Raw genomic sequence first — 24821 nt, forward strand, 5'->3', positions numbered from 1 at the left:
GATGTCTGGACAGATCATCTCCTTGTTTAAAAAGTACCTCCAGGCGCAAAGTAGATAAGTGGTTGTTTAGCATTCTAGAGCAGCAAAGACTCTCTTCACACAAGGCTAGAATATCTGGGAACTTTGTAGACGGAAGTAAACAGGCTTTCGTGAAACTTATTTCTTTCTACCTTTTCACTTGGAGATAAAGATTTCTGTCTTGTGCATTTGTTTTACTTTTGTTTTCATCTTTTCAAATGCAATCCAAATCTTGAATTAGGTCAGGAATACCAAACTGGTAGCTGACTATTTTAGATCTGCGGAGAGGCAAGCCCGCTCACAGAAAGAATGCATGTTTCTCAAGGTATTTCTGAGCAATAAAACACCCGTAATTGGATACAAACGAGAACTTTACAGGTCATGTTTTGCGTTGACAGGAAATACTGCCAACTACAGAGTGACTTAATGTGGGAACTGAACTTTTGACCTTCTGCTAATGAGGAAAAAGTACTAGTATTTTGATCTGGAATGTATGTATTTTTAACTTGTTTTTCTCAATTTTCTCAACTCTATGTTACGGTTATGGTTAGATGATGTGTCTCTGAAATAAGCCGACGACTAAATAGTGCCAAGTTATGTTTATATTGTCAAGAAAATTAATGAGGACTGATAACTATAGTCACTGGAACAAATTGCGCTCCATTTTTGTTTATAACTTCAAATGACAAATGTAACTTGTTGTAAGAGCCTTCCAACAGTTTGATGGGATATTGGATCTATTCCCAAAGTCCCATCAGGCTTTGCTACTTTGATTATCGCAACTGCAGCGGGGAGAGACTAATATTGATTAAGGCGAGACACTCCAGGCAAAACAATTTTTTTTTTCAATTTTTGTTTTTGTTTTTTGGTCGGTTTGGCCTCGGAGTATATCAGTAAGCGTTCACATAAAGACAACAAAACAGTCCACTCTGCACTAAAATATGTTTTAATATTTAATTCAATCAATTTAGAGCCATCACCATAAAATTATATTGGAGACTGTAACTTTAAATACTGTTTTCTCAAAATACATCAAGGATAATTTCTTAACTCATCTATACACACTAAACTTTCCAAACTTGTACTTCATTTTATTGATCTTGATGAAATGTACAGATGGATTTTTTATTATTTATTTCCAAGTTGCTTTATTCTAGCTTTAACTCAAAAAATTTGATGAAATTTCAATTTTTTTGGTAAATTTTTTTGTCAAATCTGGTTAACTCAAATACTAAATATGATATCCAAAATCCCCTCTGTATATTTTTGTATCTAAGATGTCAACAAAAAGAAGCAATGATTTAAAACGTATTCATGTTTCTGTTTAAATGCCCCCAAATTTGTCATTTTTGGCCGTTTTTGCATATTAAATTACGCATTTTATATGAAAACATAAACTTGTGATGCGTTTTTTTCTTATATGTTTGTGCTTAAACTAGAACCAAAGTTTCAAATATGTGTCTAAGTTTAATAGTTTTTTGTATTCACCTGCAGTGTGTCACTTTAAAACGTTGGATAAACTAAACTGAACAATTCAAAAACAGATAAAAAGTACTGCATATTCCCAAATGAACTGCAAATGAACTGAAGATGGGAGACTGCGTGTGGTTGATCTGAAACAGCGATGTGTCCCAAACAACAATGTCTGCCAAACAAAGCTACTACAGCATGTCAGCGTTAATCCACTAAAGCTGTCATTAAGCTCCACTCTGCTTTCCAGCCTCACCCGCAGAGCTCGGTGGTTCAAAAAACACCATGCGAGACTAAATAGCAGATTAACATGCTTTCTGGAGGAAATCAACAGGGTCAGTGTAAGATGTCAATCACACAGATGTTACCCCGGGGTCATCCGTGGACTATAGGGGCCCTCGCTGACAGTTGAAATGCATTGTAAAGCTTAAGATGGTCCCCCCGGTGCATAGGCTAAGTCTCTGTGGGCTTCTGAGTGGACTTTTGAAGCCTCTTATTTGGATTTACAGGGCAGTCCTTAATCTGCTGGATTAAAGGCAAGAGGATTGGGTTCAATGCAATGGAAATGGGTATTTGGTGGAACAAGCCCACTGGGGTTGTTGTTGTGGCGTTGTTGTCATGGCGTTGTCACTTTCGGGAGTACGGTGAAAGCAACTGTTAGCTTAGCATTGTTCAGCTAATGTGGTAGTGTTTGTAGCTGTTACAATGGAATTTTCATGAATGGAAAAGTACGTGAAATGTTTTATGATGCATTTTCTGAGGCGCATTGTGAAACTTTTCCGATGGAAGGTCCGTCAAATGCTTTTTTCCACTGAGACGTAACTGCTTTGTCTGGAATGTTTCAGTATAACATTAAACCTTTCTATCTCCATGGAGACCAAACCAGACCAAGTTACAGGTCGGATCTATGGAGAGGTGACCACACACACAGTCAGAATGGTATTTTTTAGCTATAAAACAAACCTGTAATTGAATAAATCAGGGGTCATCAAACTAAGGCCTGACTCCGACCCTCTACGCCCCTTTGACCGGCCCTCCAGCCCCTCTGCCCCCCACCACTTGAACCAGCCCTATGAGACAATTCTCAAAACTTGTCATGGCATTTTTTTTGGGCAAATAATAACACATCTGCATCTTGTATTTTCTTGATTTTTTTCAATTAAAAAATTATACTTAAATGAAGTATTTATATTTAAATTATCATTTGACGTATTTACATTTGTCGCCGAATTTTAGTCACCTGACAAGCCTGAGTTCAAACAGTGACAGTCAATGCACACGCAGAGTACTCTAGTGCAGTTAAGGACAGCAAAATGACAAGTGTTAAAATACGAAAAGTTGACTGAGTGCCAAGTTTTCAAAGAACAGTGGACGACCATTTATTTTTTTGTTCAGTGTAAGGACCGTGCAGTTTGTCTGATATGTAAAGAAAATGTGACGGCTTTCAAACAATATAATCTGGATCTGTTATACGGCTGACCCGACCCCAGCCCCTGTCACAATCAGGAGTGATAATGTGGCCCCCAGAGAAAAAAAAAAAATAAATAAATAAACTTTGGTGACCCCTGAAATAAATGTAAGGTAGAGCTGTTTAACACAGCTGTCCAACCAAAAAGTTACATCTTTAAAAAATAAAAATCTAAACATTATAGTAAATTTGGATGTCAGTATATTGGTACACAAGGTACACTTTGGAACTTTTATACTTTAAATTCAAATTCTTAGTATTTTTCTCAAGAAGTGGTTCATTTATATTTCTTTCGTATAACTTTTTCAAAAAAAAAAAAAAAGAACACCAATTTCTTCTGACATCTTCAATAAAAATGCATATAAAGCCCAAGGATTACACAGCAGCCCGTCTATATTAATATTTTCTTATATTAAAGCAGTAATCTTTTAGAATCCCCTTTTCTCATAAGAAAATTGCAATAAGTCAATGCAGTATAATAAAAATAAAGACTAGCCAGGAGCAGTCCGTTATTTATTGATTTTTTGAGGTTGTGTTTTTTTTCCCCAAAGAATTCGGGTTTTAATATCATGATAATCAGATAATAATGCCCATTTTGATATTGTGGGAAGGTGAGGCGTCGACAAATGTTTGATTGACAGCTGTCTCAACCAATCACGGACCAAATTTTGACAGCCTTGACACCTGCGACTGGAGAAGCAAGATGGCCTCCTCTGTGTGAGTGATTGAGCTGATTTTCTGCTCAAAAAACTACAATCGAAACTGGTAAGTAATGAATCTTTCTGTCTTTATGTTTGTCAGATGCTTTTTAACTTATATCTTGTCACAAAATGGCATCTTGCTGGTTTGAAGTCGATTTATTGATTTGGCTGCTAGCTCACTAATCTCTGCCATTGACACATTTGCAGGTAAACACTGCTCTTTGCTTGCAATTCGAAAACTCTAAAAATGGCAATTTATCTTATCTAAGTGACATTTTGGTGTTCTTGTCAAAGTCTAGAAGCCAAAAATCTGACTGTGATGAGAGACAAAGATATATCACTACCAGTCAAAAGTTTGGACACGGTTTCTTGATTCTTATCTGGCTATTTACATTTTAGAACCTCACTGAAGGCATCAAAACTATGAATGAACACATATGGAAGATAGTAAAGAAAAAATAAACACAAAATAACTGAGAAGTAGCCACTTTTTGCTTTTATCACTGCTCTTGACCCAGACTAAGTACCTGCTATTTTAAAGCCATTTCAGATCCCTTCATCATGAACTCCTCGAGAGAAGGCCAATGGTTTGCAGCGCTGTCAACAAAGCAAAAGGTGAGCATTTGAATATAAAGTTTTTTGTTTTATTTCTTTGCTACATTATTGCGTACATCTTGCATCATATATTTAATGTCTTCTGTATGTATCTGAAACGTAGAAAGTGGTAAATAGTCCCTCCGCATACGCCGCGCGGACAGTCCTTCCGTATGCTACACAGACAGTCCCCCAGCGTACGCTGAAAATTACAATTCTTTGCGGGAGCGGGTGGGCGCAGGACTGTACAGTGCGGGAGCAGGTGGGCGCGGGACTGTACAGTGCGGGAGCAGGCGGGCGCGGGACTCAAAATTCTGTCCCGCGCAGACCTCTACTTTCAGGCCAGTCAGAACGGTGCTGGTGCGGGTTCCCATGCCAGTTCCACTGGGAACCAAAGTGCTCACTAGTGAACGACCCGCGTTCATACTATTTACGGGAACCCATGACGTGTCATCGACAGAGGGTGTGGATTTACCACCAAATAAAAACAAGGCCACAGAGAGGAAAATAATAATCATGGATTGCATCATCAACACCAGTGAGCATTTGTTCTTATACAAGTTATTATTTATGTGTGCCAAGCTCTGCTACAACATCGATCTGCTGTGGAGAAGACGGCAGCGACACCGAATACAAAGATGTCCTCTTATTAGGCATACACGGATACATGCAAAATGAGTGGTACGTACTAGTTTTTGTAGACTTCAAACTTTTAATTTAATATGTGATAGTTTCAGTTGCTCTTTGTTTGTTTATTTTACTGCGTGTGACCCGGATGAACGTGCTGACGTCTTCTGTGTCGTCGCGTTTCGCTTAGAAAAAACAAGTTTTACTTGGTTCCCGTTACGAACCAACTTTTTGGTTCCCGAACGCTCTGATTTCCGGCGTGAACACGTGAGTCGGTTCAAGATTATGTGCGGGAACCGGAACCAGCACGGTCCTCTGTCGGCCTGAAAACGCCTTCAGAGATCTAGCCCTTGTTTCAATCCTGACCTTTAAAAGTCTTGGTCTTGTCTTGGTTTCGGGAACTTGTGGTCTTGGACTGGTCTTGGTTTCGATGAGTGAGGTCTTGACTACAACACTCCTTAACATTTGGCTGGTAGTGTGTGTTTGGTGGGATAGAACATAGAACTTGTGGTAAATATGTGTCATAGTTTAACACCTGTCAAATGTCTTGTGAGGAAAAGTTGAAAATAAATAAATGAATACATAAACCAATCAGCCAATCAATTGATCAGTCAGTAACATGTATGCACAATGAACATGTTTCTGACAGTATGAATGTGTTTTACCAAAATAAATGTGATAGTGTACATTCTCTTGGTCAGGTGATAACTATTTTGTAAAAATGGACAAGCTTTGGCTCTTTAATAGTTGCCCAGCTAGCAGTTAGAATTGCATCAGCTGCCCATGGCCAACCAAGAAGTAAAAATTTTAAAATTCACCAAAATTGTAAATCTTGGGAAAACTGCATTGCTGTTTCTTAGCAAAATCGTGTGCTTAATGATGTTAACTATGTCGTGGTGTTTACTTTGCACTTTAAATTTATGTATGAGTTGAAGCCGCCTTATAAAACAGTTCATGCTTTAATATGCACATCGCATTGCCACGCTCTGCCTTTGTGCAAGAAGAAAGCACCAAAGCCAGTGAATGCAGAAGTCCTATTAAGCACAACATTGTTCCATCCTCAGCGGGGGGTGGATATGCCCTTTTTCACTTTGCAAACTCCACTTGGGCATCTTTAGCTTTGGGCTGCACGTGTAGTTCTAGACTCTGATGTTATGAGTCAAAACAACCAAGTCACCCCAGCAGAGTATTACTTGTCGGAACAAAGTAAAAGTAGGAAAAGACTGTACTTTTACTTATCTGTAATTTACTTAAAGGTGCACTGTGCCATTTTTTGGTTGAGGGTTCGTCACCTACTTGTTTCTATGGGTACGTCATTGCTCTGACATGCTTTGGGTACTTCAATACTTTTACTTGAGTAGCGTTTTTAATGTGATACTTCTACTTAAGTAAATGTATCTCTTCTTAATCTACAATATCGTTAAAGGGCCCATACTATCTCTGTTATAATGTTGTTTCCTTATCAAAAACATACCTGGAGTTGTGTTTTGTTTCATTCTGTTTCATCTTGGAGTTGTGTTGTTCCACCTTGTGATGTCATGTTGTAATACAAGAAGCGCCCCACTGTGTTTTAAACTCAGTATGCCTTGTGAACATGTGCGAATGAAACAAACACAACTCCAGGTATGTTTTCAATTAGGGAACATTATGACATGGCCTAAAGCTCACAAGAGGCAATTCTGTGTAAATTAGGACCTTTCAAAAATCATAAGCTGCAATAAATAAACAGCCGAATGCTACACTTCAGGACTTAATTTGCATCTGTAATGAGCCATAGAAGTTATTAATTCAAACTTTAATGGATGAAAACTTACCATATAGCTAAAAAATAACCAAAAACTCCCAGTAATACAAAGAAAAGGGACACATGATAAATGCTGACCCCCAAAAAGTACTGTTCCAGATTTTTATTATTCTCAAATTTTGATTTAATTTGGTCAGATTGTAACTATTGCAAATATGAATGATAATTTTACACCAATCAAGAAGCAATTTGTGAAGAAAAGCTGAAAAATATGTTGAAAATTACAAGTAGAAAGTTTTAAACAGACTGATGACGTCACAATAGAGAGAATTCTGCCTTAAAATTATCCACATTTTTCAACATTTTTACTTTACTTTAAAGATTAATTCAACAAAATAAAGGTGTTTTCTTATTTGTATTTGTCAGATAATAAATTCTGTGTAAATTAGAGGAGTTGCTCTAGATAACAGTTAGGAAAATGGTGTTTTGTCGCGATTTCCGACGAAGTAAAATTTTGAACCTAAAAAAATGGTGAAATTGGCAAAACCAAAGTGAATGTTTTTGCAAATTTCTTAAATATAATGATCTTAACTGTGTTTTAGTAAATTGGGAAGTCCAACCTGTCTGATAATACACGTTTGCCTATCCTAGCTCGAAGTAATTGCACGCATCCAAATAGTGGTTTCAAAATTAACTCCCTAATTAGTTGTTCGCAAAACAGAATGGAGTCGAGACCTCAGAGGAGATCTTGGATACAATCAAGAAGGATGTTGTATATAGCCAGCAGTAAATGTCAAAGGAGCAACCGGTAAATAGTGATTGCCCCACAACTTTCAGTTACGCAATCAACTCCAGCCTATGATTTATGATGGAGATGTTTGCTAGTCCACATTCCGCATACAGATTTACATAACAACGAACGCTACACGCCATGATAGGAGCTTGACACCGCCCGACCCCGAAGCCCATGCAAATGTTGTTGTCGGGATTGTTGTTTGTGGATGTCTTGCCATGTATTTCAATGATGTTTGTGTGCTTGTTGAAATGTCTTGAGAATTGTGTACGGTATGTTATGTTAAATGGATCAGAAGGCAATTTAAAGGTCCAATATAACGCGAAATCAACTCTTGTCAAATCAACTCCGTCCAATACTTTTCTCCGTGGTGATGTGATTGCTTTGTCTAAACTTTTCTATTGTAATGGAGGCCGAACTAAACCAAGTTACAGGTCAGATCTGATGAGAGGGAGCCTCGCTCACAGTCAGAATGCTTGTTTTTTCTAGGTATTTTTGTGCTCTAAAACCACACGTAATTGAATAAAAGTAAAGCGACGTTGTTTAATGCCATACTGTGGAACATTCCAGGCACAGCAGTGACATATCCATAGAAACAAGCAGGTGATGGAACCCCAACGAAAAAGTTACATAGTGCACCTTTAATAGAGCTGGGTATTAAGTTGTCGATATAGTGCATACCTCGATACATAGGTCACGATACAATATGCTTTTCGATACAGTGCACTTTCGATTCAATACGATTCGGTACGATATATTTCAAATCAATTCGATACAGTTCAGTGAAAAACAAAGGCTAAATCATGGCTGTGATACTAAGTCCATTAAGTCTGTGCAAAGATATGGGGAAAAACACCCATTTTACTCAAAAAAATGGAAATGTCAACACTGTTTACACAAACTAATTTAGTAAAATATACCTAAAAATACGCTTGACGATATATCGATACAGCAGCCCACGATATCGATACTGTATCATCAAATTAAAGAATACGATATATCGATAGTTCAATATTTTTGCACACCCCTAACCTTTAAGGCATGTTATAATGTTTCCTCATCAAAAACAGACCAGGAATTATGATTTCATTCATGCATGTTTGAGTAATTGTTTTAATATTAGTCATCTCCAAAGCTTAAAATGCTCTGTTCCACCTTGTGATGTCATGCAGTGTTTTCAAGTTTTCAAGAGCTAACTTTTAACATGCAGGGTTTGTGTGTTAAATGTGTGTGAATGAAATAAAACACAACTCCAGGTCTGTTTGCGATGAGGAAACAACATTAGGGGTCCATCACCAGCTTGGCTCCATGCGTATCACTGTTTTGCCTGAAATGTTCCACAGTATAGCATTAAATCTAGCTACATGGAGACGAGCAGGTGACTCTTCCAGGCCAAGATACAGGTCAGATCTGTGGAGAGGTGGCTGCGCTCACTGTAAAAATACATGTTTTTCAAGATTTAATGCCATGTTTTCAGTATTAAAAAGCCAATATTTTCTAGAATGTTGTTTTCCCATCAAAAACAGACAGACTAATAAACCACAATTATTCAGTCATGCGTGAATAAAGCAAAACACAACTCCAGATATGTTGTGAGGAGAAAACAGCATTATAACAAAGCTCAAAATTCAGTTCTGTGTAATATAGCGTCTTTAAGGTTGTGGGATAGATTCTCTGGCTGACATTCAAAGTCAGTGACCCTAGCTCACACCACAAACGTAATACAGTTATCATTTTTCTTAATGGGCTTTTTCGAAATATTATATGAACCACGCATTTATTATGACATTTAAGCCTTAATGGTTTCTAAATGTTAAGTTATCCTCTGGAGAAATTTAGCGAAAAATATTATTAGAGCATTTACAGAACTGTCCCCATTGCTGGAACATGTTGTGCAGTAAATGAATAGAAAAGGTGGTGGTTGCTTCAAATATTGATTTCTGCTGCTTCATATCTCGCTGTGTCCATTTTCTGAGCCATAGATATAGATCATTTCACCTATAGCCTGGATAGAAGGTAGCCCCATTGTTTGATACTGAGTTCAGCTTGATCTTAACAGTTGTTGTTCATTTTCAGCTTATCTTTGAGCTACTTTGAAAATAACCAGATATTTTAAAAATTGAACCCAATAAAAACAAAAGCACTGCACTTTTTTTTTTTTTTTTTTTTTTTATGGTGGAGAGTCAGCACCAGCTTGTGTCCATGAAGATGTTATCGCTTAGTCTGAAATTATTCAGTGTGGCATCTCCATGGAAACAAAAAGTTACATGTCAGATCTGTAATGAGGCGAGCCCACTCAGTCTTTTTCAATATTTTTTGAGGAATTCTTTTCTGACATACACTGAGACATAAATTAAGTGATTTATATTGACCGTAGAACAAGCCAGGAAAAGAAATAGCATCTCTCCATTTTTATAATTTTTTTTCTTTCTTCAGTTTTTTTTGATTTTGTGTTTAAATGAAAAAAAAAAAAAAAAACAGATAAAAATAAAACAGACTTAAACTGCGATGCTGGACTTTTGTGCCGCATACAGACTGAACCATGAGTGTCAGCGCAGGCCCGGAGGTACGTGACTGGGACGCAGTCACCACGCAGTCACTACGGGACTGAGACCGGGACCATACCAGGACTGAAACCAGAACTGAAACTGGGACTGAAACTAGTACTGAGGGCGGGACCAGATTGGGACTGAGACTAGAAGTGAGACTAGAACTGAGACTGGGACCAGACCGGGACTGAGACCAAAATTGAGAACAGGACCAGACCGGGACTGAGACTGGTTTAGTCCTGTTTTAGTCCTGCTTTAGTCCTGTTTTAGTCCTGGTTCAGTCCTGGTTCAGTCTGGCATTGCAGTTTAAGTCACGGAAATGGGAAATGTCCGTTATCCATTTTTCCCATTATTCATTTAAGCACAAAACAAAATACATTTTTTATTTATTTATTTATTTTTGTTATTTTGGTTTTAGAGACAAATAATGAAGAAAATAGTTGCTTTTTCGTTTTCTTATTTTTGGTTTCATTTTGAAAAATTAATGAACGAATGATACATGGATTTTCCACCTTGTGATGCCATCAAGCAGTTTTCAAGTTAACAGGTACCTTTTATCTTTAGTTCAGTAGAACTAAAAATAAAAGGTACCTGTTGTGCAATTCCACAGTCATGCAATTGATGCTAAATTTAACATTTTCTGACTTTAGGCTCTTTATTTTTTATTTATTTTTTTATGTATTTCTATATTTTTTTGTTATAACGTTGTGATGAGGAAACATTATAAATATCAGAAAATAACATAACTTAGGCTATTTAAATAAACTGAACTCCAACTATACTAATGGTGTCTATCATATCAACTTAAGGAAAGTTTTGGTCTTTTGTACCTCTTTCAAACTTAGCATCTGCTTTCTCCTCGCCACCCACTGCAGATCACGGCGTGCTCGCTAATTTATTCCTGATGACAACCTCACACACTCCTACATATGCCTGGCGCTTTCCTTATTGTGGAGTTTCTCTGGTATTTTCAGTCCGGCTCAAACCGAAGCTAATCAATATTTAGTGTAGAAATGCAGCCTCCACATTAGCGCGTGAACTTTGCACACGTCACGCAGACCCTCGCAGCCTGATGTGGGGTGATTCATAGTGAGATGTCTTGGAGCTGTTTGGACTTCTTATTCTTCTTGTGGGGGGATTTAAAGTGTGGGAGATGGACTGGACAGTGTGCCAAGTCTGACACTTTGAAGGAAGACATGCATTATAATAAAACCGATTTCTTCGTTTTAGGCCACTTTTCACCCTTAGTATTCAAGTTTTACAGATGGCTTCACATTGGTGTGGTGGTGGCGCAGGTCGTTGGTGCGTTCTTGGGTAACACATTTCACTCGCCTTGCCTTGTGTGAATATTTGATACTTTGCAGCTCATGGGGGTGTGACGCTAACTGTAGGCTGTGATATGTCTCGTGACCTCGTATTGATCACAGGCTCATGAAAATGTGTTGTTTAAATCGATTTTGTAATTTTTTTTTTGTTTAGTTTTCAGGCGATCTTAAAACTTTTTTGACAGTGTTTGCTAATGCATAGACATGCATGTAGGACACCCCCAGCATAATGTCACTGTCACAAGTATCCTTTGTGTAAATAGTGTTTGGCATAAATACATTATTATTACTGCCGAAACACGTTGGCATGATTTTAACTTTATCTGCCATGTGGGATTAAAGGCTTTTAATTATTTTGTACTTTTTGAGTGCCTTAGTTTTTTTTCTACTTTGTATTCGAGACTGGTCCCTACACTGAAGAGCACCGAAAGGACAACTGAGCACAATTTCTGTATATCCAAGTAGGACTTCCCCACATTATGCACATTATTTTTAAGATTATTGTACTTTGGTTGGTAATTCCTAGCCTGATTCATCAGCTGGTTTTACTTTGTTTCTCTTCATACAAACCATCTGACCTTGCAGTGTTAGGATTCGTTCGCTCGACGGTAGGCAGGTGCTTTTAGTCACGTATGTAATGTGCCACTAACGGGGCTAACTGGTACATTAAGCTTTTCCCAAATCCCATAGGAAGAAGGGCAATAACGTCTTTCCCTTTGATGAAATTCACCAAATATTCTCTTTATTCCGGCTTTAAATCCTCGATCTCGGAATCGTTGACAGTACTGAATATATGTCTCTTCACTGAGTGGCTGGTGCCCGAACTTGCACTTCCGGGGATTTTGTGAACCGTCTAGTGTATTCTGATTCCTGACCTAGTCACTGGCGAGAAATGAAATTGATCGGAGGCACTAGGTGGCGCCAGCCTGGCAAGACAATTCCCTCTGCTTATAGATTACTATCATACATATATATTTGCAATATGGACATCTGTACATAAATAACACCATCTGTATGCACATTAAGTCATATTGTGATTAATAGTCGTATTACTCATTCCTGGTAAGTTATGTTACATGATATTCGCTTGTAGTAATTTCCTGTGTAATTATTAGAATGTTTATATGAATCAATGCATTTCTCTAATATTCAGTCCACTTGATTTCTTTAGCACATTTAATAAACAAAGACTTTCCAAAGAGCACATACCCTACTGGTCAAAAGTTTTAGAACACCCTAATTTTTCCAGTTATTTATTGCACTTGAAGTTGTGCAAGTCCAATGAAGAGCCTGAAATGATACAAAGGTAAGAACTGAACAGCCAAAAGTAAAAAAAAAAAAAAAAAAGAAAAGAAAAAAGATATAAGGTAACACAAAACACAAGTCCAAGCTCTGCCAAAACTACCTCAGGAAAAAAGAACAAAATGGTAAACTTGAAAACATGGATTGTCCAGCACAGTCTCCAGACTTAAACCCCATCGAGCTGGTTTTGGATGAACTGGACAGAAGAGTGAAGCAACTTACAAGTGCCACACATTTATGGGAACTTAACCTAACTGCAACAGACTTGGGAAGAACTTTCTGAAGAATATTTGTTTTCTATTGTAAAAAAAAAAAAAAAAGTGTGCTCAGCTGTTATATCTGCCAAAGGTGGACACTTTCATGAATCAAAAGTTTAGAATATGTTTTGGTCAACATAAAAAAAACTGGAAAAAGTGTGATGTTCTAAAACTTTTGACCGGTAAAAAAAGTCTACAATAAAATAATACTAGTCTACAATAAAAACAACTGAGTAAAAACAAATAAAAACAATGACATAACCCATAACAATAAATAAAATCAGTAAAACAAAACAATAAAAGACAACAGAAGACCCCACAACTCACACGGTGTTAAAAGCCAGAGAATAAAAGTGGGTCATGAGACGAGACTTAAAACACTCAACTGTGGGGGCCTTTCGGAAGTGGAGGGGCAAAGCGTTCCAGAACATCTGTCTCTAAAATCATCCCTGTCCAACATTTATGGTCAGATTTTCTTTAGGGTCAAAGTCCTCGAAAGGCCATGCTCTGGGTCGGACAAGTGCTTGACACTTCTTTGACATCACTTATAAAACAGTTTGGGTTTGCACAATATATCTATTGTCTTTTAATAATGAATTCCGTGCTTATAAAACTCATAGTGGACATCTCATTATAGCCTCTCTCGCAACCCCGTCTGTTTTAGTGTTCTACCCAGAGAATTTAAAATATGGGAACAGCCTGCCCTCCTCCTTTCACAGTGTCAGTTTAAATACACTTTAAAATGCCTGCTTCGGAATAACTGCACTCTCCCATATGGCATTTCCTGTTAAACTTGATGTGTAACTGTGTTTGTATTGATGTATCTTCTCATCTCGCAAAACAGCAAATATGTTTTCCACTATTATGGTTTCCACTGTTATTGGAGGTTAACAGATTTAAAGCCCTGTGTCCTTTGGATTCTATTGTGTATTGTCTTATTTTGTATTTTGAAATGAAAATATATCAAACTAAACTAAACTTAGATCTGTTTCAATATTGCTATTATATGATAACATTTACAGTATTTGATTTTTGTGATAAAGAATGCAAAAGGCTTTACCAAAACTGCACTGCCAAATAATCCTGAACTAGAATTTAAAGTCCCATCTTACACAAAATTGACTCTTGTGAGCTTTACGTCTGTTAACTCATCAAAAATATACCTGGAGTTATTTTGTTTCATTCACACATGTTTGAGTAATCCTTTATTATTAGTCTGTTTACATTAGCCCGATTCATCAGCCGGTTTCACTTTGTGGAAACCATTTGACCTCTCAGCATTAGGATTTGTTCGCTCGACGGTAGGCAGGTACTTTTTTATTTAACCAATTGCTGCTATTTGGTCGTCATGTATGTAATGTGCTGTTAACAGGGCTAACTGGTATATTAAGCTTTTACCAAATCCCATAGGAAGAAGGGCAATAACGTCTTTCCCCTTGATAAAATTCACCAAACATTCTCTTTGTTCCGGCTTTAAATCCTTGATGCAGGGAATCGGTGACAACACAAAATGCATGGCTCTTTGCTGATTGGCTGGTGCTCGAACTCGTGCTTCTGGGGCTCTTGCAAACGTCTAGTGTATTCCCATTCTTGACCTAGTCGCCGGAGAGAAATGAAATTGAGCGAAGGCACTAGGTGGCGCCAGTCTCGCTTTGTCTACATCCCCAAAGCTCAAAATGCTCTGTTCCACCTTGTGACGTCAACTCCAGACATGAGGTTCAGGTCAAGACAACATTATAGCACAGATGGCTTCGTACCAACAAGGTCTAAACCAGAACTAAACCAAGATTTATTTTATTTTATTTTATTTTTTTACCACCAGGTTTCTTCTTGCTCCAAATGCTCTGAGTTAGCTTTACCCTATTGACCTTGCCTTAAGCCATTACCACTGCTGCTTTACTGGCTGGACTCCCAAGCGTCATGTCATCCAACAGGGTGACCCCGACATTTCCTATAGTAAAAAAGAGGATCATTGTTTGGGGATTTAAGTAACCGGATAGCCACACTCACCTCAACATTGGGAAAGCTCGGAGCGCCTGTCAGCTCCGTGAATACATCCTTATTTTCTCTACTATCCTCTATTTCCCCTCCTACGCAATTATTCTTTCTCCAGAAATAATAAAATAATGTGAGTTGGAATCCACCGCTGCTGGACTTTGGAACATTTAGCATGATTACTTTGTCTTTGTCAGTCACTGTAGAAATGCATGTTTTTATAATACTTTTGAGCAGTAAAACACCTGTAATTGGATAAATGCAACATACCGCAGATGAGTTTGATTCCATACTGTGAAACCTTTCCGGCAAAGCACATATCTCCATGGAAACAAGCTTGTGGCAGTCACACAGTGCATCTTTACACTAGACTAGTACCAACCAGGTCTAAATCAGGTCTGAACCAGGTCTAAATCATGACTAAACCAGAACTAGTCCAGAATTAAACCAAGACCTGGACCAGTCAACTTCATGAATACATCCTTATTTCTTCTACTATCCTCTATTTTCCCTCCCACGCAATTACTCTTTCTTAGTCCGAACAAAATAATAAAAATAATGCTAGTTTGAGTCCACCGCCGCTGGTCTTTCCAACATTTTGCACCCAGGGTTATTTATAGATGCATTTGAAAATTCTTGGCCCGAATCTCATTATGCCGTTCGGAGCATGGACCGGTCTTGGGGAAGTTATGCAAGAAAAGTGCCTTAATGTGCAAGACTTTTGATAAAGTGAACTTTGCCATAGTAAAAATATGTATGAGAATGGAAATGGTGCCGGCTATAGAGTTATATAAATGATAGGGAGAAGATTAACCCTTTATTATTCAATTTAAACTGATTTTGACAAAGCAGGAACAAAGGTAGTAGTGGTGGTGGTAGTAGTAGTAGTAGTAGGGGTAGTAGTAGTAATTGTTGTTGTTGTACTTCTTGTTGTTGTAGTTCTAATAGTAGTTCTAGTTAGTTTTAGTTAGTTCTAGTAGTAGTAGCTCTAGTTATTGTTGTAGTAGTTCTAATAGTAGTTCTAGTAGTAGTAGTTCTAGTAGTAATAGTATCTATGTGTGAATTATGTAGCTCTAATGGTCTTAAATGTTTGTATTAACCCACTGATATCGCTATTTTGTTAAAATATTGACATTTTATATTTTAATATTAATATATTTTTGTTCTTATTCCTAATATGGAACTCCAAATTTGCCCAATAACTGCAAGCTTCATTGAGCTTCATTTGACTGACCTCTATGGGTGAAGTCACACTCCCTTAGTCACCTTCTTTATAGAATGGTAACTTTTTGCTGTTCTTGTTGTTGTTTTTGATTTTTTTGTTGTTTTTTTTTTGTGCCAGAAGACACAAATTTTAAGGAAGATTAATTACTCAATTCATTACTACTGAGCTAGATACAGACACTTTATAAATAGACTTTTTTTCTTTCTTTTTTTTTTGTTATGCTCTAAATTATGCTCTTGCAATTTGCACTTCCACCTCTAGATGCCCCCAAAACGACCAAAACCATTTTAATTACCCTAAGTAACTCAATTCAATTTGTTTTGAAATTTGAACTTTAAGCCTTTAATGCAATTCCCTATAACCTTGCCAATCTCCTTGTGTGGGGTGGCAGCATCCTTGGCAGATAACATTTCTATTGTAAATGCAGTTCCTGTTTTTCGTGGAGACAGACAAACTTTAGTGGACATCGAGTTACAGGAATGCACTACCTCAGGATACAAATTAGACTCCGACCTTTTCCTTCTGTCTTTCTCTTATTTAATTGTTTGTTTGAGCCAAGAAGGAGAATGTGCATGTCTGATTTTGCATAGCTTGACTTATAATGTATATAGAACTCAGCTAAACACAGATGTCACAACACATAACACACTTTTAAATTAATTTATCTAACCAGTATAGTTTTAAACCTCCTACATTTCACAAAATAGACTCTTGTGAGATTTCAGTCATGTTGTTACGTCATCAAAAACATACCACCTCTTGTGTTTTGTTTCATTCACACTTGTTTGAGTAATCCTGCTTTATTGGGCTTAAATTCTCTGTTCCTTGTGATGTCGTGGAGCAGTAGTTTTCAAGTTAATAGCTACCTTTTACCTTTTTTATTTAGTACAGACTGGTAATTCCAGGGCTGAAATTACCCAAATGATTCTGGTGAAGGTGTACGGCGTATAAAAAGCATTACCACATGGCACTGCAAAGTGTTTTCTGTCGGAGAGAAGAACTCAGACTAGATATGCAGGGTTTGTGTTAAAAGTGTGTGAATGAAACAAAACACAACTCCAGTTTGTGATGAGGAAACAACACTGTAACATATCAGAAAGTTGCATAATATAGGCCAGAATAAAACACATCTCCAAAGGAATACAGTTTGGACTTTTACTCCATTGTGAATATCATTAAAAAGAGTGATAGTAGCAGTAGTAGTTGCAGCAGTATTCATTGTGGTAGTTGAAGTAGTAATAGCAATAGCCGTACTGTATAAAGCAGTAGCTCGGTTGCCTGATTGCTCGTCCTCTGATCTGAAAGTTGACAGTTCAAATCCCACGCCTGACATGAACATCGTTGATAGATGGATACCTCGGCCCACAGGTTGTTGGAGCGATTCCAGCCCCCACAGATGCATACCATTGTTGCGTCCTTGGGCATAACATTTAACCTAACTCACCCTCAGTGTCGGCATTCATTGAAAAGTGAGTGGTTTCTTGATGTAAAATGCTTTGAGTGGCTTGAAGGTTGAAAAGCCCTCTAGGAATGTGATCATTTTTCTAAAGAGGAGTAGCTGAAGTCTTAGGTGCAGCATTTGTGTTATTTATAAGAATGGGCAGATGTAGTCTTGAGCTGTTCTATCTTCACAAAAGTACTGGACTGGGTATTGGTACTTTGCAGTGACAACACACTGGGGGTATTTAACATATATCTATGGTGGGATGTTTAGGAGTTACTATCAAAAAGTTTTACGATTGTCTAAAACCTCAAGAGAAAAAAAAACACAAAATGGATTTAAACACATTTTCATGAATCTGTGATTGTAGTGGAGCAAACAGAAAGGCAAAGACAAGGTATAAAAATAAGTTAAATTTAGTAAAGTAAAACATAAAAGATGGCTCAAATTATGCAAATCATTAACTTTAGCCAGACCCGACTGGGGTAACTTAAATCAAACTGAACAGAACAAAACTAACCCATTCAGACAAAGAACAAGGGTGTTTAAATACACATGGGCTAACTAAACTAAACTAAACTAAACTAAATTACACAAAATAATTAAATAAAACTACTAAGTTAATTAAAGTAACAAGAGGCAAACAAGTGTAATACAGAAAATAAGTGATAATAAAGTAACATTAAGCAAATTAGACAGACTAACTTAGTAAAAATAAATAAATAGTGCTCCCCCTTTGTTTGGTGTGGATGGTCTCTGAAAAAAGTCCTCCATGTGTCCTGTAATTAAATTAATGTAAATTAAATTAAATTTAATTAATACCAACACTGTGGAGTGACAGATGTATCCACCACATTGATCAACATAGAAAAAGGTGAGGGTGATAAACACTGTTGGGCAACTTACTTCAAAACTGTAATGCGTTATTTATTACTTGTTACTTTCAAAGTAATTTGTTACATTACAATATTACTGCATTTAAAGTGTAAGGTATTACATGACTATTGCATTATTTTTTAAGTTACTCTCACCAAAATAACTATCTTTGCTCACTGTCATTTGACAATCAGTGAGCAAAGATGCCGATCTTTTGTGCTGTATGTGGACTGAACCAGGTCTAAACCAGGACCAAACAAGGACTAATCTTGGTCTAGGATGATTGGGTGTCAGCTGCGATTAGCCCCATGCAGCGTGGCGTTCTGAGCCGGTCCTTTCACCCATGGTTACCCAACGGACTACGCGGGCACACCTCTGGGCCCATCCCGACACTAGGGACTAGAGCCCGACTGATATGGATTTTGTTGTGGCCGATATGAAACCGATATAATGGGAGTTGGAGCTGCCGATAGCCGATATAATCACCGATATATTTAGTGATGTAAAAATTCACTGTAAATCTTGAATTGATTAAAAAAACTTAGGTTTGGCTCTAGTGGATTCTAAATTGGGTTTATTTAGGCAACATTTATTGTTATTTTGACTCTTTACATCATATTTACAGACAGTAGGTCGGCCTAATGGCATTTTTGCATCACATTCTAGCTACTAGTGATGGGTATTCCAGTTTTTTTTTTTTTTTTTTTTTTTTTTTTTTTTGGAGAACCGGCTCTTTTGGCTCGGCTCACTAAAGCAGCTGGCTCTTTCGGCTCCCAAGCGACTCTTGAGATTGTTTTGTTGCAAGCAGGACTAAACCAGAACTGAACCAGGACCGAGTGTCGGGACTCGGTTTCTATCTCTCTCCTGCACTCGAGCCCAAGATTAGTCCTGGTTTATTCATTTTATGCTGAACTGCAGCCAAATATGCACTTTTTTTTATCCTATGCACACGCAGATTTCTGAAAGTTTCGTTTTCAGCCGCTGCTGCTGTCAAACTATGGGTCTACATGCGGCATGAAGAGAAAAAGTGAGAAAAAGAGAAAACACGGCTCCCAATAAGAAACAGGCTCCCGTTGTTCGCTCTAAGAGCCGCTTCGATCGCGACCGACCCATAACTCCTAGCCAGTAAACTATCGCTATTAGCCTTTAGCCGTAAATGCTGCGCACCGCGGTAGTTAATTATATGCATAAATGTGGATCATTCACACGTCTATTCACAGCTCATTTACATATCAATGTAGGTCCAGTAACAAATATACGGCCAATATAGTCACTTTACAATAGACCAATAGAAAACAGCCTGTTTATGTGTGGGAGCTACAGCAGCTAACCGCTAACAAAACCTAAACTAGTTTCAAAGTCGATGTATTTCCAACACTCAGCGCTCACACAGGCTCCTCCTCACATCACAAGTCTGCACTAATAAATGTCCTTTTAATCCAGACTCAAACCGATTGTCTGAAAAAGAATATAATCTCAATGTTGCGCACGGCTGCGGGTGTAAACAAACACACGAGTGAAGTGACGTCACTCTGGTGGTGTGTTCAGGGACAGTACGGACACAGACAATTTACACCGCAGATAAATACTGATGCGGAGCCACATATTAGGACATTTATCTGTCTGTAAATTGGATTAAATGAACATAATGCAGAGAGTCTAAGCTTTATAACGAGGTATAACATGCCCACGTGAAATATCGGCCCATATCAGCAAGCATATCGGCCGATAGCCGATATGTCTCCAGGTGCCCATATTGGCCGATAATATCAGCCGGCCGATATATCGGTCGGGCTCTACTAGGGACTGTAACGATGGTGTTACACCACTGTTGATATCACTGTGATTTTAGCGAATTTGTACGAACAAAAACAAAAAAAACAGCACTTCAGTCCAGGTTAAAAATGCGTTGTAATGTGCGTTAAAAAAAAAAGCAATTGCATTACATTAATTTGTTACTTTTACGCGTTACTCCCAACACTCGCTGACACTAGCTCTCGCGTGACTGAACATTTACGTGTGGTAGACTTGTTTAGCATCACAAATCAGCTTGTAGTTTCCCACTTGATTGTGTTAAAATAAAGCACAGTTTCAAGTCTAACAAACCCTCAGACAGAGCAGTGCCTACAGTTGGCATCACACCCCTGGCCACGTTGACGACATCAGCTGCAGAGTATCAACATTTGCACTTATATCGCAGTACATTTACTTCAGCACACTTGATCCGCACTAACACAAATACAATACAATAGAGAGCTTATCCGTACAGTGTTTCTCTCCCCTCCTTGTGTCCACGAACACGTCGAGCATTTTGAGCATGATGTAAACGGTGTCAGCTGGGCCAGGCCTGCTTAATTTTTCACAGGCGTGGCTCAAATGACAATAGCAGCTGCCATTTTGGACAAATCAAAGCGACTTGCCCTGAGGGTCTCGCTCCGTACTCGGCCATGTGAGTGAGGTTTAAATAGAGGACAAAATAAGTAGTTCAGGTGACAGTGAGTGGTTGGAATTTTCATTGTTGTTGCACAAATGAGTCTTTGGATCGCTGTCATTGAGGTGATTTTTCATGTGTTTTTGCTTGGCGTGACAATTTCAGATAGTACAAATATGTATGCAAATGGAAATAGATAGATGGATACTTCATTTATCCTGAAGGAAATTCATTTTAAAAAGGAAATTGAGCCGACTATAGAGTTATATAAAAGACTAGACTAGTTTAACCCTTTATAATTCAATTTAAACCGATTTTGAAAGTGGCTAAAAAAGTAGGAACAAATGTAGTGGTAGTAGTAGTGGGATTAGTGGTGGTGGTGGTAGTAGCAGTAGTAGTGGTAGTGGTGGTAGCAGTAGTAGTGGTAGTGGTGACAGTGGTGGTGGTAGTGACGGTAGTGGAATTGGTGGTGGTAGTGGTGGTGGTGACAGTAGTGGTAGTAGTAGTTGTGGTAGTGGTCGTAATAGTGGTGACAGTGGTAGTGGTACTGGTGGTAGTAGTAGTGGTGATAGTAGTCTTGGTAGTGGTGGTAGTAGTGCTACTGGTGGTGGTAGCGGTAGTGGTGGCAGTGGTAGTTGTAGTGCAGTAATTTTGCTCTTTGTAAGAATGAGCAGTTGTAGTATTGTTCTACATATACCTCTATGGTGGAATGTTTAGCAGTTACCATGGTGACATAATGCACACATTAGCAAACACTGTCAAAAGCGCTGTTGTGAATGAAGCCGGTGTCTCCGTTTCAATTGTTGTGTAAATGTCAAGTGCGTTATAGTTGTCCTTCATGGAGATGGAGAGGTTGTGGGTTCAATTCCTGTTTCAGAATCCTGTTGGAAGTGTTGTTTTCTCTTTGTTGGCCTTTGAGATAAACATGTCCTGAAGGTCCAATGTTTCGGAACAGTAGGCCAACAATGAACAATTTTACTGGTTGATTTGTTGGAAAGTTAAGGCAAAAATTGAATTATACATTTCAGATAGTAAATATGTATGAGAATGGACATTGTGGGCTGTAGAAGATATAGAAATGATTTTGAAAGTGGCTAAAATGCAGGAACAGAGGTAGTAGTAGTAGTAGTAGTAGTAGTAGTTGTAGTTGTAAGGCTGAGCAGTTGTAGTCTTGATCTACATGTATCTCTATGGTGCAGTAGGAGTTACCATGGTGACCCAATGCACACATTAACACACACTGTCAAAAAAGGGTAAATGCACATTATAAGCACACTTAACAGAGGTTGTGGGTTAAATTCTTGCTTCAGCCTCCTGATGGAAGTGTTGTTTTCTCTTTTTTAGTCTTTAAACTAAACATGTCTGGTTGATTTATTGGACAGTGAAGGCAAAAATTTAATTATAAACTGTTTTCAGTTTCAACTTGAGAAAGCTATTTTGTCATTTTGTGTTATTTTATGTTTTTGTTCATATTTTATTATATTATTTAAATCTATGGGGGCAAAATGAATTTATTTCAAGAACTAGAAATTTGGCAGCCACTGTTGAGCTCCATTCTGTTTCCCACACATATTCACTTCCTGATTTTGAAGCAAATCACTTTTCTTGGAGAAGGTACAACTTGCAAGCAGTTTTCTCTTTCTTACCCTTTAAGCTAAACATGTTCTGAACATCCACAGTATCCATTATTTATTTTTCATTTGTGAATTTATTTCTACAACCAGAAATTGGGCAGTGACAGTTCAGTTTCATACACTTCTCATTCACGTGCCGATTTTGAACTGACTCACTTTTCTTGGATAAGGTGCAGCTTTTTACTAGTGACGACATTGAGAGCCACAATACCAAATGTAAACTTCCATACCCTTTTTTGTTATGAGTAATAAAGAGTCATGTCAAAGGCTCAACCCAAAGATGGAGAGGTTGCGGGTTTAAGTCCAACTCCAGCCTCCTTGGAAGTTGGAAGTGTTGTTTTCTCTTTGTTTAAAGGCGCACTGCAAACATTTTCTGGTGGAGATTTCCTTGCTTTGCCTGGAATGTTCCATGGTATGATATTAAACATACCCATCAGACCATTTTTATTGCTCAAAAATATATAAATTCCTTCTGTGAATAGCGGCAACTCTCCACAGATCTGAATTGTAATGTAGCGTAGTGCTGTAATCTTCTCGTCTCTCTTGTGATAGATTTAGGTTTAATCGATACTGTGAAACATTCTAGACAAAGCAATAACATTTCCATGGAGGCAAGCAAGTGGCGAACCCTCCACTAGAAATGTTACAAAGTGCATTTTTAAGCTAAACACATCCTGAAGTTCCATAGTTTCTGAAAAGTAGTCCGACTATTGTTTTGCTGGTTTTGTTGTAAAGTTAAATTAAGACACAAAACCTCCATACCCATTTTTGTTATGAGTAATACACAGCCATGTCAGAGGCGAAACCCAAAGCGAAATTAAGCTAATGGCAAATTAAAATAGCGTGGCTTAGCTTTAAGTCACTAACTGAAATGAATCTTCATCTGCGCTCCAGCCCTCTATAGTACGAAATAGTGATAAATGACGCCGTAACAATAGCTTACATTACAATGACCGGGCTAATGCTTTGAATGAAAACAAACTGCACCAGCTTCGAGAAGGAGACAGACTCACCCTTAAAATGCCTTTTTCTATTGGATCTTAGCGTGTAGATGCAAGTAAGAACACGTGTAGTATTATCTTGTAGTGTCAGTCGTGAACAGTTCCCATGGGCAGTGACATCAGTACCTCGGGATTGCGCAAGTTGTCATTTTAAAGTCGGTGAAACAGCAGGTGGCAGAGGCAATGGCAATGATGTAAACACGATTTTCCAAGTAATTATGAGGTTAAAAGAGGTAAGCAGTGATAGGAACAATATGTATTTAGTTACGACATACCAAACACCTGCGGTTTGATTGGTACATGGGCCAATCAACCTACTGCATTCTGAATACTTGGGATACTTTTACACCAAGTTGCACTGATTTGGGGAGGGAATAATCTCGCATGCACTCACTACAAGAGCATTGTTTTCTATTTTTCTCATCAGTTATGTTCAGTTTGACTACATATTGTGATCAAGTATTACAAGAAGTTACTGTTTTCTGAATACAACTAAATGAAAAAGTTTCTGCACCATAATACAGTTACTCAAGTATTCAGAGTGCATATTCTCAGTACATGTATGAGGTAAGGTATTTCTCATCTTAATATAACTAGCCAATATATGAAATTTTATAGATAGAAATATTGCGTGTATTAAGCAAATTCCAAGTCTATTTGAGATGAGCCAATTTTCAGTCTTTTTATTATTAGTTGAACAGTGAGTCACTTTCTGGTAGAAGGCTGAGTGTGCTACCAATGGCAACAAAGGTCTGTAATCATGAAGTATTGGAAAATTTCATAATTATGTATTTTATTTTGATTTGAAAACTCCATAAAAAGCTCAAACACAGATAAATCATGCTCCCCACATGGTCTGGGAACTGAACCTAAAGAGTTGCATATTTTTTATTTTTATTTTTTTTAGACACCACATATTGATAACAAATTATGTTCATGTAATAATTTAACATTTGTTTTGTCCCCAAAAGAAATTGTTTCATTGTCCGCAAACCAGGAAAAAGTGCAGCTTGTTACCAATGACGACAAAACGTAAGTCTCTAGCCTGTATAAATAAGTGGACTAAGGGAGTGTAACGTCACCCACAGCATTCAGCTCCAGTCAAATGAAGCTCACAGAGGCTTGCGGTCATAGGAACAAATCTGGAGTTCCATATTATGAATAGGAATTTATTTGCAGACAAATTGGTAAAATAAAACCTCCAGGATCATGTAGAGCGGGTTACTACAAACGTTTTATAAACGAAATGACAAGGCTGACAACAGCAGCTGCAAAGAGAGGGGTGATCAATTTTTCAATGTAAAGTCAATAGACCTGGAAGTGCCCCATACTCACTTCCTATTTGGAATGCAGCAACTAGTGGGTTAACT

At 37.9% G+C, this 24821-nt stretch overlaps 1 long non-coding RNA gene across 3 annotated transcripts in view; it reads left to right on the forward strand.

Moving 5' to 3' along the window:
• Nucleotides 1-3631: 3631 nt before the first annotated feature.
• Nucleotides 3632-24821, forward strand: part of LOC129412022 (uncharacterized) — a 290159-nt gene continuing 268969 nt past the window's right edge. For all 3 annotated transcript variants that reach the window (XR_008633543.1, XR_008633544.1, XR_008633545.1), the window contains exons 1-2: nt 3632-3721; nt 4199-4272. This is a non-coding gene — a long non-coding RNA (uncharacterized LOC129412022). The remainder of the gene's footprint in view (nt 3722-4198; nt 4273-24821) is intronic.

This window comes from Boleophthalmus pectinirostris, unplaced genomic scaffold (assembly GCF_026225935.1).
Source record: "Boleophthalmus pectinirostris isolate CB_2022bp ecotype Guang Dong unplaced genomic scaffold, ASM2622593v1 HiC_scaffold_11, whole genome shotgun sequence".
Taxonomy (NCBI): Eukaryota; Metazoa; Chordata; class Actinopteri; order Gobiiformes; family Gobiidae; genus Boleophthalmus; species Boleophthalmus pectinirostris.